Source organism: Danio rerio, chromosome 5 (assembly GCF_052040795.2).
Source record: "Danio rerio strain M-AB ecotype USA chromosome 5, GRCz13ab, whole genome shotgun sequence".
NCBI classification, from domain to species: domain Eukaryota; kingdom Metazoa; phylum Chordata; class Actinopteri; order Cypriniformes; family Danionidae; genus Danio; species Danio rerio.
The window spans coordinates 41059480-41074051 of NC_141025.1; the positions used below are offsets into that span (position 1 = coordinate 41059480).

General features: G+C 36.9%; 1 protein-coding gene across 1 annotated transcript in view; it reads left to right on the forward strand.

Moving 5' to 3' along the window:
• The first annotated feature begins 3622 nt into the window (after positions 1-3622).
• LOC110438663 (serine/threonine-protein kinase pim-2) overlaps positions 3623-14572 on the forward strand; it is a 32049-nt gene continuing 21099 nt past the window's right edge. Inside the window, exons 1-2 of the mRNA XM_087253764.1 lie at positions 3623-3839; positions 5275-5401. The gene's annotated coding sequence lies outside the window, so the exon portion shown is untranslated. The remainder of the gene's footprint in view (positions 3840-5274; positions 5402-14572) is intronic.

A 14572-nucleotide genomic window follows, 5' to 3' on the forward strand; every position in this document is an offset into this window, starting at 1 on the left:
AATGGATTTGTCAAGCCTGCTAATGCAGCCTGTGCTCCTTAAACCATCTCCTCGACCCCCCACCTCCATCCTTCTACAGCCCATCATGACGTGTAAAGATTGAAAAGCAATCCAGAGCCACTCTACAAATTACAGAGTATCAGGAACTGAAGCAAAGCTGCCCTTTAGTGCCATTCTCAGGTTCAGAGCAGCAAGATGAGATTTGATGGGGTACAGCAAGAAGTTTCATCTGTTTGTTAAACAAACTGATTGTGGTGGTCACACGATCCAAGACAGGCTTTTAAAAGACTAATGATAGATGATTAAAGGGCTGCTGTAAGTTCAGATCATCAAGTGACAAATCCAATCTGGTTCATAAGGATAAAGAGACTATATTCTTTCCTCAGACCACAGTGGATTACCAAACAAATGAGGAAATTTAGATTTTTATTGCAAGATTGTCATAAAGGTTGTGGCCTTGATCACGGGTTTAATCTTCCACATTTAGTTCTGCGATAGTGAAATGAACTAGCTTTCGAGTTTTTCTGAAGAGCAGGCTTGACCTTGGGTCATCAGGGAGGGATTACATTGCTGTAATCTGTTCCTCTCAATGAAGATGACCGTAAGTTATTACAATGATTTTAATTTTAACTTTCACAAAGGATTACTCTATCAGGAAATCAAAAACGCTCACTCCGTGCACTTTAATATTATGTAACAGGGATTATTATCTGAACAAGACAATGTGTTCTTCTATGTACGTTGTATGCTTGAAACATATGCTTTCACGTCTGGTTTTGGCTTCAAGTTTACAGATTAGACTGTCATCAATGTCTATATGAGCCATTCATACCGGTCTAGTTGATTGACTATTGTTAGATGTCTATCCAATTTCTTTTTATGTATGTTTACAACCGGCTACAGTTGTGAATAGTAAACTCTGCTGTTTTCCACTGGGTGAGACTTCTAGACGCCTTTAATAACAAATGCATTGAGAACAAATACTTAAATGAATGGATTCAGTCTTACTACCCAGTTTCTGTGAGTGCATCTTTCTTGTGCTCTGTCCCCACAGATGTATATGACACTTTACATCAAGCTAGCTGTTATCTTTGGGGGATCAAATTTGCTGACCCATCCTTCCAAAGGGTAGCAGGGGGATTATTTGGGCTCAGCTCTGTTCTTCAACTGCTGCAAGAATACAAATCATGAGCTGTGTTCACAACATTTATTCAGTTATTAAACCATTTATTTAGACATGATGGGAAAGGCAAGTCTGGAAACATTCCTTTAAAATGCTGTGCTGTTTTTAATCTGCTGTTGATCATTGTTACGATAACCAGCGATCGTTCTCCGGAGATTGCTGGTTTCCACTATACTTGAACTTCACTTCCGCATTTCCCAGGACTACATATTCATACATGCACTTCTTCCAAACACGCACGCCTGGTCATTCATCTATCCTGATTGCAATCACCAGCTGAACCTTGTCACAGACTGATATCACAGCATTCATAAGCCTCTCTTTCACCCATCTTGTTTGCTTTCAAGTGACATTACAACGCGTTTCCCTGTCTTGTTTCGCCGAGTTAGACCTTAGCCTTGTATTCACTGTTCTCCTGTTTAGCCGCCTGCCTTGACCTGTTGCCTGTTAATATGACTACGATTCTGGACTGCCTGCATATACCTGTTAACACCTGATTTGACCACTGCTTGCTTGACGACATTGAATAAACCTGCATATTGGATCTTACCTTCTGTTGTTAGTGTCACTCTCCCCAACGTTACAATCATACTGTCAAACAAACTATGGCTGGCTGCACTTCACAAAACTATTCGAAAAGAAGCTATGAAAATCTACTGTCCCACAATCTCCTGCACTGTCATAATAAATCATGAGGGGGTTGGGTCTCTCCACACCACCATTGTGCAGCATCCACTTGGATGATGCAACGGCAGCCAGAGGACATGGCACCACCACTTACCACACACTAGACTAGACAATGATACAGCCAATTCAGTCGATAGGGATGATTGGGAGGCCAAGATAAGTAAGGGCTGATTAAGTGAATTTGGCCAGGACACCGAGGTTACACCCCGACTCTTTATGAGAAATGCCATGGTATTTTTTAGGACCACAGAGAGTCAGGACCTCAGTTTTAACATCTGATCCAAAAGACAGCACTCACTGACAGTGTAGCATCCCCTTCACTTTTACTGGGCATTAGGACTCACACAGACCACAGGTTGAGCAGCTGTAGTGTGTGTGTGTGTGTGTGTGTGTGTGTGTGTGTGTGTGTGTGTGTGTGCGTGTGTGTGTGTGTGTGTGTGTGTGTGTGTCCAGTACTGGGTTGCAGCTGGAAGGGAATCCTCTGTGTAAAACAGATGCTGGATAAGTTGGCAGTTCATTCCACTGTGGCAACCCCTGATTAATAAAGGAATTAAGCTGAAGGAAAAGCAATTAATGAATGAATTTGTTAATAAACAAATGCGTTGTTAATGCATGAACATGTACAATGTGATATTTGGTTGTAGACATTTTATAATGAGAATGACTGATTGTTAGTTGCTAGGTTACTGTTCTCTACTGTAATTGGCCACTTTGTTTGAAATTCCATTAAAAACAAAAAGACCTCCTCTGTTGCTGCCTCACAATATTTTGGCTGGGGCTGTGTTGATTTGCATGGACTAAAACGGCTCACAGACACAGATTGTTCCTTGTTTTTCTTCTTTACAACAAACAGAATTGCAAGAGCATGTAGTCCTACGGCGATTCTCCTCATGATTTGGATTTCACAAAGATTCTTGCTGTGACACAACTGTCATCTTTGGCACTGCAAAACATTTTTCTTTAAAGGGATATGTTGGCTGTACGAGAAACTGTAGACACATTAATGACAAAATTATTAAAAGCATAACATCGGCTATATAAACTGTGGCAATTTGTGAGTAGTGAGAAAATGATACAACTGGCAGTCATTCATTACATTGCTTGACCAGACAATAGGACCAGACCTATTAGGTTGTGCTGTTATTTTGGCAAAGTAAACATTTTGTCTCCCTCTAGTGGTACTGTTCAATTCTGACTATAATTTAACTCAACAGTTTTTTTTTTTTGGTTGAAAACCAAAAGCTTTGTAAATAAAAACGAGGTAGCAAGCAATAAATAAAATTTAATGCTTTTAAAAAAAATCTTAATGCTTATTAATAGAATATCTGTCTTTTTTCCCATTGACTCTGATGGTAAGTACGTCAATAATCTGCGAGCAAAAATAAGATTTTAATACCCATCACCAGACGTTCTTATGATGAATAAATTATAATAATATGTAATTAAATCAACATGCGCACAGCAGTATCATCGCCTTTAAGTGAAAAATATCTAGCAAAATATTATGTACTGTCATCATGGAAAAGATTTTTTTAAAATCATTTATTAGAAATGAATTATTAAAACCATTATGTTTAGAAATGTGTTTCAACAAATCTTGTTTCCATTAAAAAAAATAAACAAAAATAAAAAAATTATATATATATATATATATATATATATATATATATATATATATATATATATATATATAATAATTAATATATATATATATATATATATATATATATATATATATATATATATATATGAAGCACAATCATTGTACAGTGCTCTCTTTCACTCACATTCATTGTAATTCCTGCTACATCTTGATTACAGAAGACTGGCCGGGCATTTGTGCATTTTGGCGGGTTTTGGGCGCTATACTTTTTGGGCTGGAATCAGTCAGCTACATCTGGCGACGTGCGCGTGCTCATTATTTGAATTAAATAACGGACACAAATGGGCAGAAGAGAGTAATCTGAAGGTAAGTACGTTATATTCGACGTTTCACAGGTTTTATTTGTCGTTTTCCATCCACACTAAATATTCTTTTTTTTTTTTTTTTTTTTTGCTATCGTACCATGAATATTTTCCCAAATTATCATTAAACGTGGAGCTAACAGATTACTAGATAAAATAAGAACTTAATCGGTTGCCATCAGCCGAGTCCTTGCCAGAAGCGGCCAGGATATGGTTGACCGGAATCGGGCCAGTGCTTTACAGCCGCATCACAACCGCATGTGCGCGAGCGAGCTGCGGGCCGCACTCGGCCCGGATAACACTCGCCGATGCCGAGTCGGAGCCGGAGGCGCCGGGGGGCAGCCGAGCTCGGGCCGATTACTGCCTGCTATCTGGGAACTTAGATGTGTAACGTTTTACATTTTTATTATCACTTTACCACTTCCTAACTTATAACGTACGTTTTTAGTAAGGTTACTTGTCGCCCTGTAAGTTAAGTGCCCAGGCCACAGACAGTAACTTTAGCTAATATATCAAGGTAAATGAAAAGCTGTTATTTTAACACGTTTAACTGTACTTTATGACTTCAATTCTAACCTGTTTAAAAATATAAGAAGATGTTTCAAATCGACTTGAAATGAACATAATAAAAACATATTGCACCGGCTAGGTTATAGGCTAATGTTAACGCTACGAGACACGGTTCGCAAATAACATTAAAGTTAACGTTACCTGTCATTGAGCTCACGTTGAAGGATATTTGTGAATCGCTCTCGGTTCACTGTTTTGTTGGTCTGTTTCTTTCTAACATTTAGTGATGAACTCCTCGCCAGAGACGCTCCACGGCGTTGAAATGGGAAAGGCTTTGCCGTTTTGTAAGTTGCACACTCGATTTTGTCGCTAACGTTAGTCAAGTTAACTGTTAACGTTAGTACTTTGTGTTTCGTTGAAATATCCTATGTTCACAATCAATGCTTGTCTGTGTTTTTTTTCTGAGTGATGTGCTATGTGCTACGTTTTTTGTTCCTGTTTATAAAAATGATTTTTGTCTAACTTATAAGCTATTTTGATTCACCTTACTGCAGTTTAACGTAACAGTAACTTACATTATCCAAACAAATGTTTGTAAACGCATTGCTTTTTAAAAATATTTGATATCTTTAAGCTTTTTAGAATTTCACAAGGAAATGAAGATCATTGATTTTCTCAGAAAATACCATTCTAACTTAATATTCTGAGCGAGGAGTCAAAAATTGTGGCAAATTTATGGTACAGATACTGTGGATTAAATTTAAAACGTACCTTGGGATTGTACTTTGTAGTAGTAGATACAAGATGAGATATTCTATTGGCATGGGCTGGTAATAAAAACCTTGACTTTTCCAAACCACATTATACGATTACTGTCCCATATCTATTTCTGAGTAACATGTTTTTTTATTACATGTTTTTAATGGCAGTTTATCTGGAATCTCCAGTTGAAGACATCAAGATCTTTAATCAGTCTCAGCCTGGAAAAACGTCTATTCCAGTTCTGCCTACGACATGCTAATCTCTCTGCTTATGTATGGATCATGTTCTCTGAAGGTATTACTGAAGCAAAACAACAGCACCCATGACTAAAGTTTCTGTTAGTGACCAGTATATTTGAAGTCTGAGAAGGTTTTTGTGGTTTTTTGGAGTTGCAAATGTTTTTTTTTCTCTCTCACAAACACGCCAAAGCACTGATTGTGCTTACAGTACAGTGTATTGAAAATCCTTTAGCCGTTTTTTATGGTTGTATTAAAATAAATTTTTATTATTACAAAAATCTGAGGTAATTTTCACAAGATGATAGGGTTTACCGGTACTTTAGTAGCATCGTTATACTACGGCTCCAAAATACTGGTGGTACCACTGTAGTTTGTATATGGTAGTATCGTCATTAATGGTTCTACAATATGTTGCATGTGGAAAAATCACTAAAATGCTCAAACATTTGTGCCAGCAAATAATCAATAGACCACTTTATTTTACTTTCATTATAACTGTCTGCATACAGATCATAGTTTGCTGCAGTCATGACAGATCATATGGCGTGATCAATTATTAATAAATACATTTTTTTATTATTATTATTATTGTTATTATTATTGCAATTACAACAATAGAGTCACAGTAAATACAAAAAATGTAGAGAAAGTCTGTACAAAATGACTTTTTCAATAATAAGGGAATTGAATATAAGTATTATGACATATTAAATATAGTATTTCTGACAATTTACTTTATTTAATAAATTTGAGTTATGAATTAATACAGTATTGCGATACTACTTTGCTATCTTGATGCTTCAGCTGGTATAGTATCGTGGTCTGAATTGATGGTATCGTGACAACCCTACAACACGATGCACATTTGAGTTTTAATGAGAATAAGAATTACTCAACAGGGCTCAACATTTAAAGATGTTTTCTACTAGCCTGCTGTGGCCAGTGAAAAAGATTTTTACTTGTCCTGCCAAATTTTTCTCTGGCCCACCCAAAAATAAAATAATGATTTCTTAGCCACATATTTAAAAATATGTGTCAAAAGGAGACAAATGTACAGTAGTTGTGTATATATTTACACCTTTTATTTAATAATCTAACTTTTTTTAAACAATTGATATTTTAATGAAGGTTGAAGGTTCAAGATTACCAGTTTTATAAATGGAGAGTCTTATTATATGAATAAACCATAGGTCTGGGTGATTTGGCCTAAAATCAAAATATAATATTTTTTCTATTTTTCAATTCAATTAATATCTACTCCCTACGATTATTTATTAAACATCAACATTGAACAGCTGAATTTAAAACACACATTACCTAAAATTAACAGTCAGTTTTATTATAAAAACTGAAAATAAATAACCTGCAATTTTGGAAACAAAATAAATAGTTTTTAGAGTTTCAGTTTCATATTAAAGGTAGAAAATAAGCAGTATCTCTTCTAAATAAAATAACTCTTGTATATCCTGTAAATAATATTTTAAACTGTGCATTTCTTGCATCTTTTATAAACAAATATTTTAATGGAAAATATGCCATCTCAAGGCATCTCAGCGCAGCTTCCAATCATTGTCAATGTAGTGCAAAGTAAGGCCTAAGAATGGGTTCTTGACTAGAATTTAGATGTGGCTGCGAAGTGTGACTAACAGAGTGGGGTCATGTGAAATTGAGTGGGGTTCAAAATTTGAAACTAAAGGCTGCGAATTCGAGAATTCTTGTTTGTGAATATATAAGAATATGAATATATTAGGTATTTGGACTGGAAACGAGCGAAATTCTTAAGTAAGAAAAGCTTCTTTTTTTTTGGAAAAGAATGATCCAAAAAAGGCAAGTAACTGAGTAAAAAAGTGCAAAGTAACTATACTGCTGCTGCTTTACTACTGTTATTAACCCTTTCACTGGTGAGTTTTAAATATTCTTTCTGGCCCAGAGAGTGAGTTTTGTTTGGCGCTCATTATTTGAGAATGTTTACCCTTAATGTTTGCGTGGCGATGCGTCATGTTTGTCACGTGGAACACCGCAGCCACGACACCACCCCAAAATGCATGCAAGCAAGTGGCTGGTCAGGTGGGAGAAGAATAAATTGGACTTTATTGTTACTTTCACTACGTTTATCTGATATTATCTATATCTCCGCTTCAGGGCGGAGTGAAAGGAGAGGCAGAGTGGGGACGCAGTTTTCCAATCGCACACAAGTATGCGCCAAACAAACAAATAAATAAATAAGGGAAAGAAAACATCTAGCCTTATAGGCTGGGGTCTTTTTGCGTATCATCGCCCTTATGTTTCTCTTTTAAATGTAGGGCTGTTGCATAAAATAATAAAGTTTTAATTTATAAGTGACTTTTCTTTGCTTCGTCACCATTTACACCATATTAAAGACACAGCAGACAGTAAAGGTTTTGAACAGTTTTTGTCAAGTTTAAAAGGTGTGTTTGTGCGCATTTAGATGCCTGTACGTGTGTGTGAGACAGAGGGAAAGTGCAGCTCCCTTCACAGCTCTGTTGTTGCCGCGTGGCTTTTTTCTTTTTGTAATTTATTTTGGAGATAATACACAATATGAATACAACAGAAAGACATGAAACGTTACAAATTTCATGTGCACTTTTGTAGGCTCAAAACAATAGTGTCATATCTTCATAAAATAGCCTAAGCTATATTGAAATAATTTAAATAATTACAAATATCAGATATAATAAAATCGCATTAAATAAATAAACCAATATAAAACCAACAAAAGCTGAACCAGTTTAGGTATATAAAGTAGCCTACATAAATCAAACCATTTTAAAGCGACATTAAACTTTTATTTTACAAAGGCCTATCTGAAACAAAAAAAGATTTTAGATATTTTCTAAAAACAATGTGTATAGACATGTAATGCTGAACAGTAAGGGGGCATTATTTTGTTTTGGTTGTCTTTATTTGAATGGTTTAGTGATGATGTGATGGTGTGCTTTATCTGCCTGATTCCCCCTGAAGTGGCCAGGTTGTGTGACATTTTGATTCGGGGGACGTTCTGGGGCTGGGGTTTGTGTGACGCGCTGCGAGCTACTAGCCCGACAGTGGAAACGCGACATGATTTCGGCCTCACTGCTCAACCTCACGAGCGATTGGCCCGGTGCGGCCTGATTAAAGCCCTGGCTCGCACTGGCCCAACAGTGAAAATGCGGCTATTTAGCCAGTCAGACAGACGGTCGTTAGACAGCAACCTCTGGTAGGTTTACACGAGAACATCACGGGCACGAACGGCACTCGTGACAGACATTTGAGATGCGAAAAAATACACAGCTGCCTGTAGTAGATTCGCGAAAACAAAAACTGCAAAAATACGTATCTCCTGGGATGTATTTCATGGTCTCCAGAAATATCCACGGGACTACGTTTTTACAAAGAGCCTGGGTTGGTTTTACTAGTACTTGTATGTATTTGTATCTCTAAAACATAAAATAAGCATTGGGTGGTTAAAAACACTGCATAATTGTGATAATATGACGCGTCTTTCTATGGCTAAGCGCCAGCCAACGCACCAAAGCTCAGTTTGAATTTCTCATGTCATGCTGCTTTTGTTTATTTAGTGTGAAATGCTCCCACACCTTGAATAACTAGGATCGCAGAGATTTCTCTGCCTTTGCCATGTATCTTTCCTCTAACATTAACTTTGCTCGTTTTTTTTTTTTTTTTTCTCTCCTGTCTATGAGGTGCCAAATTCTGCTGGCATCAGTGCATGAGAGAGGCAGATTCAACTCAAGTTTTTTTAAATAATGAAACATCTCTGTGTCGTGCCACACAACAAATCGATTATGAAATTCGTTGCCAACGCTTTTAGTAATCGATTTTATTCGATTCGTTGTTGCAGCCCTTATTTATTTCTAATTCTAATATCAGAGTTGTTCCATAAAATGCATTTATATGGTGAAAAATTGTGGGAATAACACAATTTCCAGGAAATAAGAACCTGCTGGTGAAATTTTGACAGTGCAATTGGCAAATTATTAGGTACATAATTACATTTTAAAATAAAAATAAGGTCTCCAATTTTTGTAAAAATATAATTTGGAATAAACCATATAGAGTTGGGGTCTTTCAAGCATCTTTTAATCCAATTTATTCTAAAAATGTTTACTTTGTCCTAAAGTCTAAAATCTTAAGTCCACTCTTTCAGACCATTTGTTATAACAGTTTTTTTTTTTTAATTTTATGGAATTTATTCTTTCAAATAAAGTTTATTAATATTTAGTTAACTTCTTTAGCATTAGGGACACCAACAGAAAGAGAAAGTGAAGGGTATACCAAACGAGATAAACCTTCTGCTTTGGTCATAAGAACCCTCCCATAAAGAAAAAGGTCTCTTTGTAACTGAAGATTACAAAAAAAAAATTTTTAAGTCTAACTGAAAAGTTAAGCTGTTGTCTAGCGGCTAAATTAGATCAAATATAGGTTCTGAACGTCGATTACTATTAATTTTCAATTAATCGCCCAGCCCTTTTAAACCATATTAGTAAAAACAGTGTTATTGAACAGTACTTATTTTAATTTTTACCTTTACAAATTGTAAGCAGCCAGCTCACGCTCTAGTAAGATTTTTAGTTGTAGAAATTCTTGTACATTCAGAAGCATTATGTTTTTAGCACTCTGGTATGAGCTGAGTGAAATGTTCTTTGATTTGATATTAATGATCTGTTATTGACTTGTTAAAGTGAATGCTTGCCAAAAAGATTAAATATTTATATCAGCAGAAGTTTGGGTGCGCGATTGGGTGCAATCATGGAATTTTGGTGACACATGAAATAAAGATGGAGAGCAGGAAGCAAAAATAAACTCTTGAGACATGCAGGAAAGTCCATATTTTTATAAATAATAAATAGAAATATCATGAAGAGAACAACGTTTTCTACTGAACTAAAATATATTTTCCGGCCATTGAAGCAATAAATACTGTAATTTACTTGCACGAAAAACACTATAGTAAAAACTAAAGTGTTTTTAAACCATACTATAGTTAATTGCTTGAATGAAACTGTTATAGAAATTACATGGTTTCTGTGATACAACAAAACTGTAGTAATAAATAATTATTTAATATTCAATTATTCAATCACAATACAACTCAGTTTACACTTCAGTATCTATTACAGTTTATCAGTTTACTATACAACAGCATGTTGTGGCATTCATTAACAAAGAGTTGTACTATACATTACACACTTTGCTATAGTGTGGTTCAAAAACAAAGTGTTTACTATAACATTTTTTTTTATTTCAGGTGAACAATGTTATCTTCTAGACTCCCTTATAAATTAAAACAGAAAAACAAATGAAAGCATACAAACAGTTACCCTGCATTAATATGATTGATTATTATAGTTTTATCGTTATTAATTTTTTGTTAGTTTTTTAGTTTTTATGCTAGTGGAGGTGTAAACACTAGTGCGCCAAAATAGCAATATTCTAGTTTTGCACGCAAGGGTTGTTGATGTACCAGCCACAAACATCCAATGCTGCTGCACATCTCAGTTGTTTACTTAACTCCGATGGAATAAATACATATAATATCTCTTTATTAGTGCTCTCAAATGAAGTTTGTACGCATGGATGTATTAAGAAAATGTTTCTTAAAATGTTCCTCTTTATGAACACAAACTTTTAGATCCCTTCAAAAGCTGTTCAGCATTTCTCATTTTGGCTGATTTAAACAATTTTTGATGTTCTGATAGCGATTCTTGCGTAAAAAAAATCACTTCCTGCCCTCCTTCTGAATTTCTCACGTCATCATATGCAAACAACCTATCATGTTTACTTTTTTCTTTCCTACTTGGCTTACACAAGAGGACAACAGATCTGCCCATAAGGAATTGGCAGCCCTCAAGCTCTTTTTAAACACACGGCAGTGTGCATCACGTCACCTGTGTGTGCAGAACCATAGATATATACATTAGATGTCGCCTAGCCTGCTGCTGTCTGCTGTTGCCAAGTCCTAAGTGGTTTCATTTGGTATGCTAAATAATATGATGAAAACTCTGGCAAGGATAAGCCACCATGAAGTTTTAGTCTATGCATAGGTTTAAGAGAAAGAGTTTATTATTCCACAAGAATTTTTATATTGCTGTATTGATTTTTTTAAAATAGCCAGTAGGTGATGCCAATGGTAAAACTGAAAGTAAAAAACATAGCCTAGGAAGAATATTAATTTTAATAATGGCTATTCTTCCTTGAAGTACCTAACAAAGTGGAGACCAACACCGAAGGTCACTTTTAATAAAAAAAAAAAGGAGAGTGATAGTTCCATTTGGAAATGTTAGATAATGAGGGGAAAATCATACACTGAAAAAAATTATTCAAAGATGATTCCTTGGATTTACTCAATTTCTTTATGTTAAGAGGTGGTAAACAATTTATTTGGGCTGAATTTAAACAAAAAAACTAAGTTGAACATTACTAAACTTAATTTGTTTGTTTAAATTCAACACAAACAAATTGTTTGCAACAGTTCTGCATGCAACACTTTTTTCAGTGTAGTTGGTAAGGTCTAAATCTCTGATTTTGCAGATAAGTTAAGTGGCATAAGTATAGATTTGTTCCAGTTAATTTTTTAACAAGATAACCTACTGAAGGCATCTATATTTTTTTTTCAGCATTCTTGAACAGATTTTGTGGTATTTGATATATAGTAAAATATTATTAGCTTAAAGTGAAATTTTATGAAGTGTATTCATATACCTTATTTGAGCATTTGTAGGGCATTGTCTAATTAATTGGGCCAAAGGTTCTAATGATAAATTAAAGAGGAAAAGTGACGGGACAGCCTTGACGGGTACCTCTGCCAAGGTGAAAGGAAGGGGAGATGTATGGATCCTGTGAACATACTGGCTGAACATTTAGCATAAATAGTTTTAAAAGCTCCTTATAAAAATGATTTAAACCCAAAATGCTTCAGTACTGACCAAAGAAAAGGCCACTCGATTCTGTTAAATGCTTTCTCTGCATCCAATGAAAGGATTGCAGAGGAAGCTATATATAACTCAGCTTGTTGAACAATATGAAGAAGCCTACATATATTATCAGCGGCATATCTTTCCTTAAGGAAACCTGATTGATCATAACTTATAAAATCTCCTATACTCTGTTCCAATCTTAAGGCCAAAACTTTAGCCAACAATTTTGAATCTGTGGATAGGAGACTAAGGGCCTTCTCACACTATGTTATCCGAACCGTGCCCAGGCCCGTTTCACGGATCGTTTGAGAAGTGTAAGTGCTCTGAATCAGCTTAGGCACGGTCCACTTGGCTGGCCCTGGCCCGGTTGGAAGGGGTGTGCCTTAGCACGGTTCACTTGGGCTTTGGCGCGGCACGCTTGTGTGAGTGCAAAACGAGCCTAAGCCTGAAACTGAAAGCAAGACGTGACTTTTAAGGGACTGTTTCATATGGATTTATTAATCATTCCTACCGTTCAAAGAACACACATTGTCGTAGTTTATTAAAGACGGAAACCCCTCACTGCACGACAGCGGCGCACCTTCACCAAACCTCCCAATTCCTGCAGCACGAGGACTTTGATTGTTTATGAGCGCCAAAAGTGGCTGATCTGTTCGGCAAAATATTTGACTGTGTGTCACCGCATCCCAAACGACCAAAGCGCTAAAGAAATTTCCACTGTGCTGAGCGAGAGCGCTTACTGAACAGCGCAGCATCGATGACGTAAGCGTGCCCAGGCCCGATTGTAATGTTAGTGCAGGCCATTGGGGAAGACAGGAAGGGGGAAAAGCGTACTTTGGCCTGGTTCAAGGCATCTGTACATAGTGTGAGTACACTAACTGGCCTACAGGTAGAGCTATCGAGTTGATCTTTCCATTTCTTAAGGGGGGGTGGGGGGATCCCATCTAACCCCAGGTTATTAGAGCTCATTGAATCTAAAGCAGATTTCAATTCTTCTATAGGGCTATACAATTTATCTCTCCGAGAATCATTTAACTTGGGAACATTTAACTGTTTAAGAAAAAGTTTTATATTTTGGGAGTCCAAATCCCATTCTGAGGAATATACATGTTGATAATAATTTTTAAATACAACATTGATATCCTATAGGTTGGGTGTATATCGAGCCATCATGCCTAATAGCTGGTATATTAGCTTTAAATTCATCTTAAAGCCAGTAGTTTAGAAGGGCGTTCTTTATGAAAATAATATGATTGTCTAGTGCAGTGTATAATGAACTCACCTCTCTGTAAAAATAATGCTGCATTCACACCAGACGCGGAACGGGCGGATAAATTGTGCGTAAATAGCCGCGTGAACATAAGTTTACTCGCTTCATTCGCGCGTCAAACCCTGCTTCATTAGCGCGTCAAATCTGCTTCATTCGCACGTCAAATTCACTTCAGATTCGCATGATGGGAAGGGCTTCTGTCTGCCCGGTGACTCTAGCTTCGTTGCTAAATGGCTAACATGGATTTTATGAAGTAATAACAGTGTTTATGTGCTTTATGAAGGCTGAAAAGCAGCGTCGATACCAAGTGTGCCGCAAGCCTGCGTTTGAGTGAAGGTCTCGGCCGTTAGATCGCCCCCTGGGGGCTGGCTGCAGTACAAGTCATAAAGCCAGCCTCCTCCGTGTTAATGAAGGAGACTTGAGCCCAAATAAAAAAATTAATTACACTTGCAATAAAATGTCCCGAAAGATGGTTCTGGTCGATTAAGGCACTGGTTATTGTGCTGAAATAGGTGCAGATCTTCATTTTTGTAAACAGTTTGTTTTTAGCAGTAATTTAATGCTGGGCGTGTCATCGTGATTGACAGCGGTGATTGACAGTTTCTCAATGCAGCGCGTCTGAGCTTCGGCAGAAGACTGAAGTGTTATTACTCGATTTCTGTGATATTTTACTATGACAAAATGAGTTCAGCAGTAAACTACAGTTTCTGACATACATGATCTGGTGGAACACTGTTTATTCGCTAAGGTCAGAGCTTTTTTCGGGCTTTATTAGTTTGCTAATACACGCCTAGCCACCCAGATAGCAAAATACACTGGGGCCAGTTCTTGCCTGCCGGAGACTTACCCCTCAGACTGACTACCTCTGCTGGACCTACTCCGGATGCCTGGACTCACTGCCCGATTCCAGCCCGAGTCAATTGAGCCAGATGCGGCGGCCGAGCAAGCAGGCGCTGCCGCATGCGAGCCGGAATCAGCCCGCGACGCCGCGAGTAGGTTATGCGCTGCTGCCCGGAGCTGG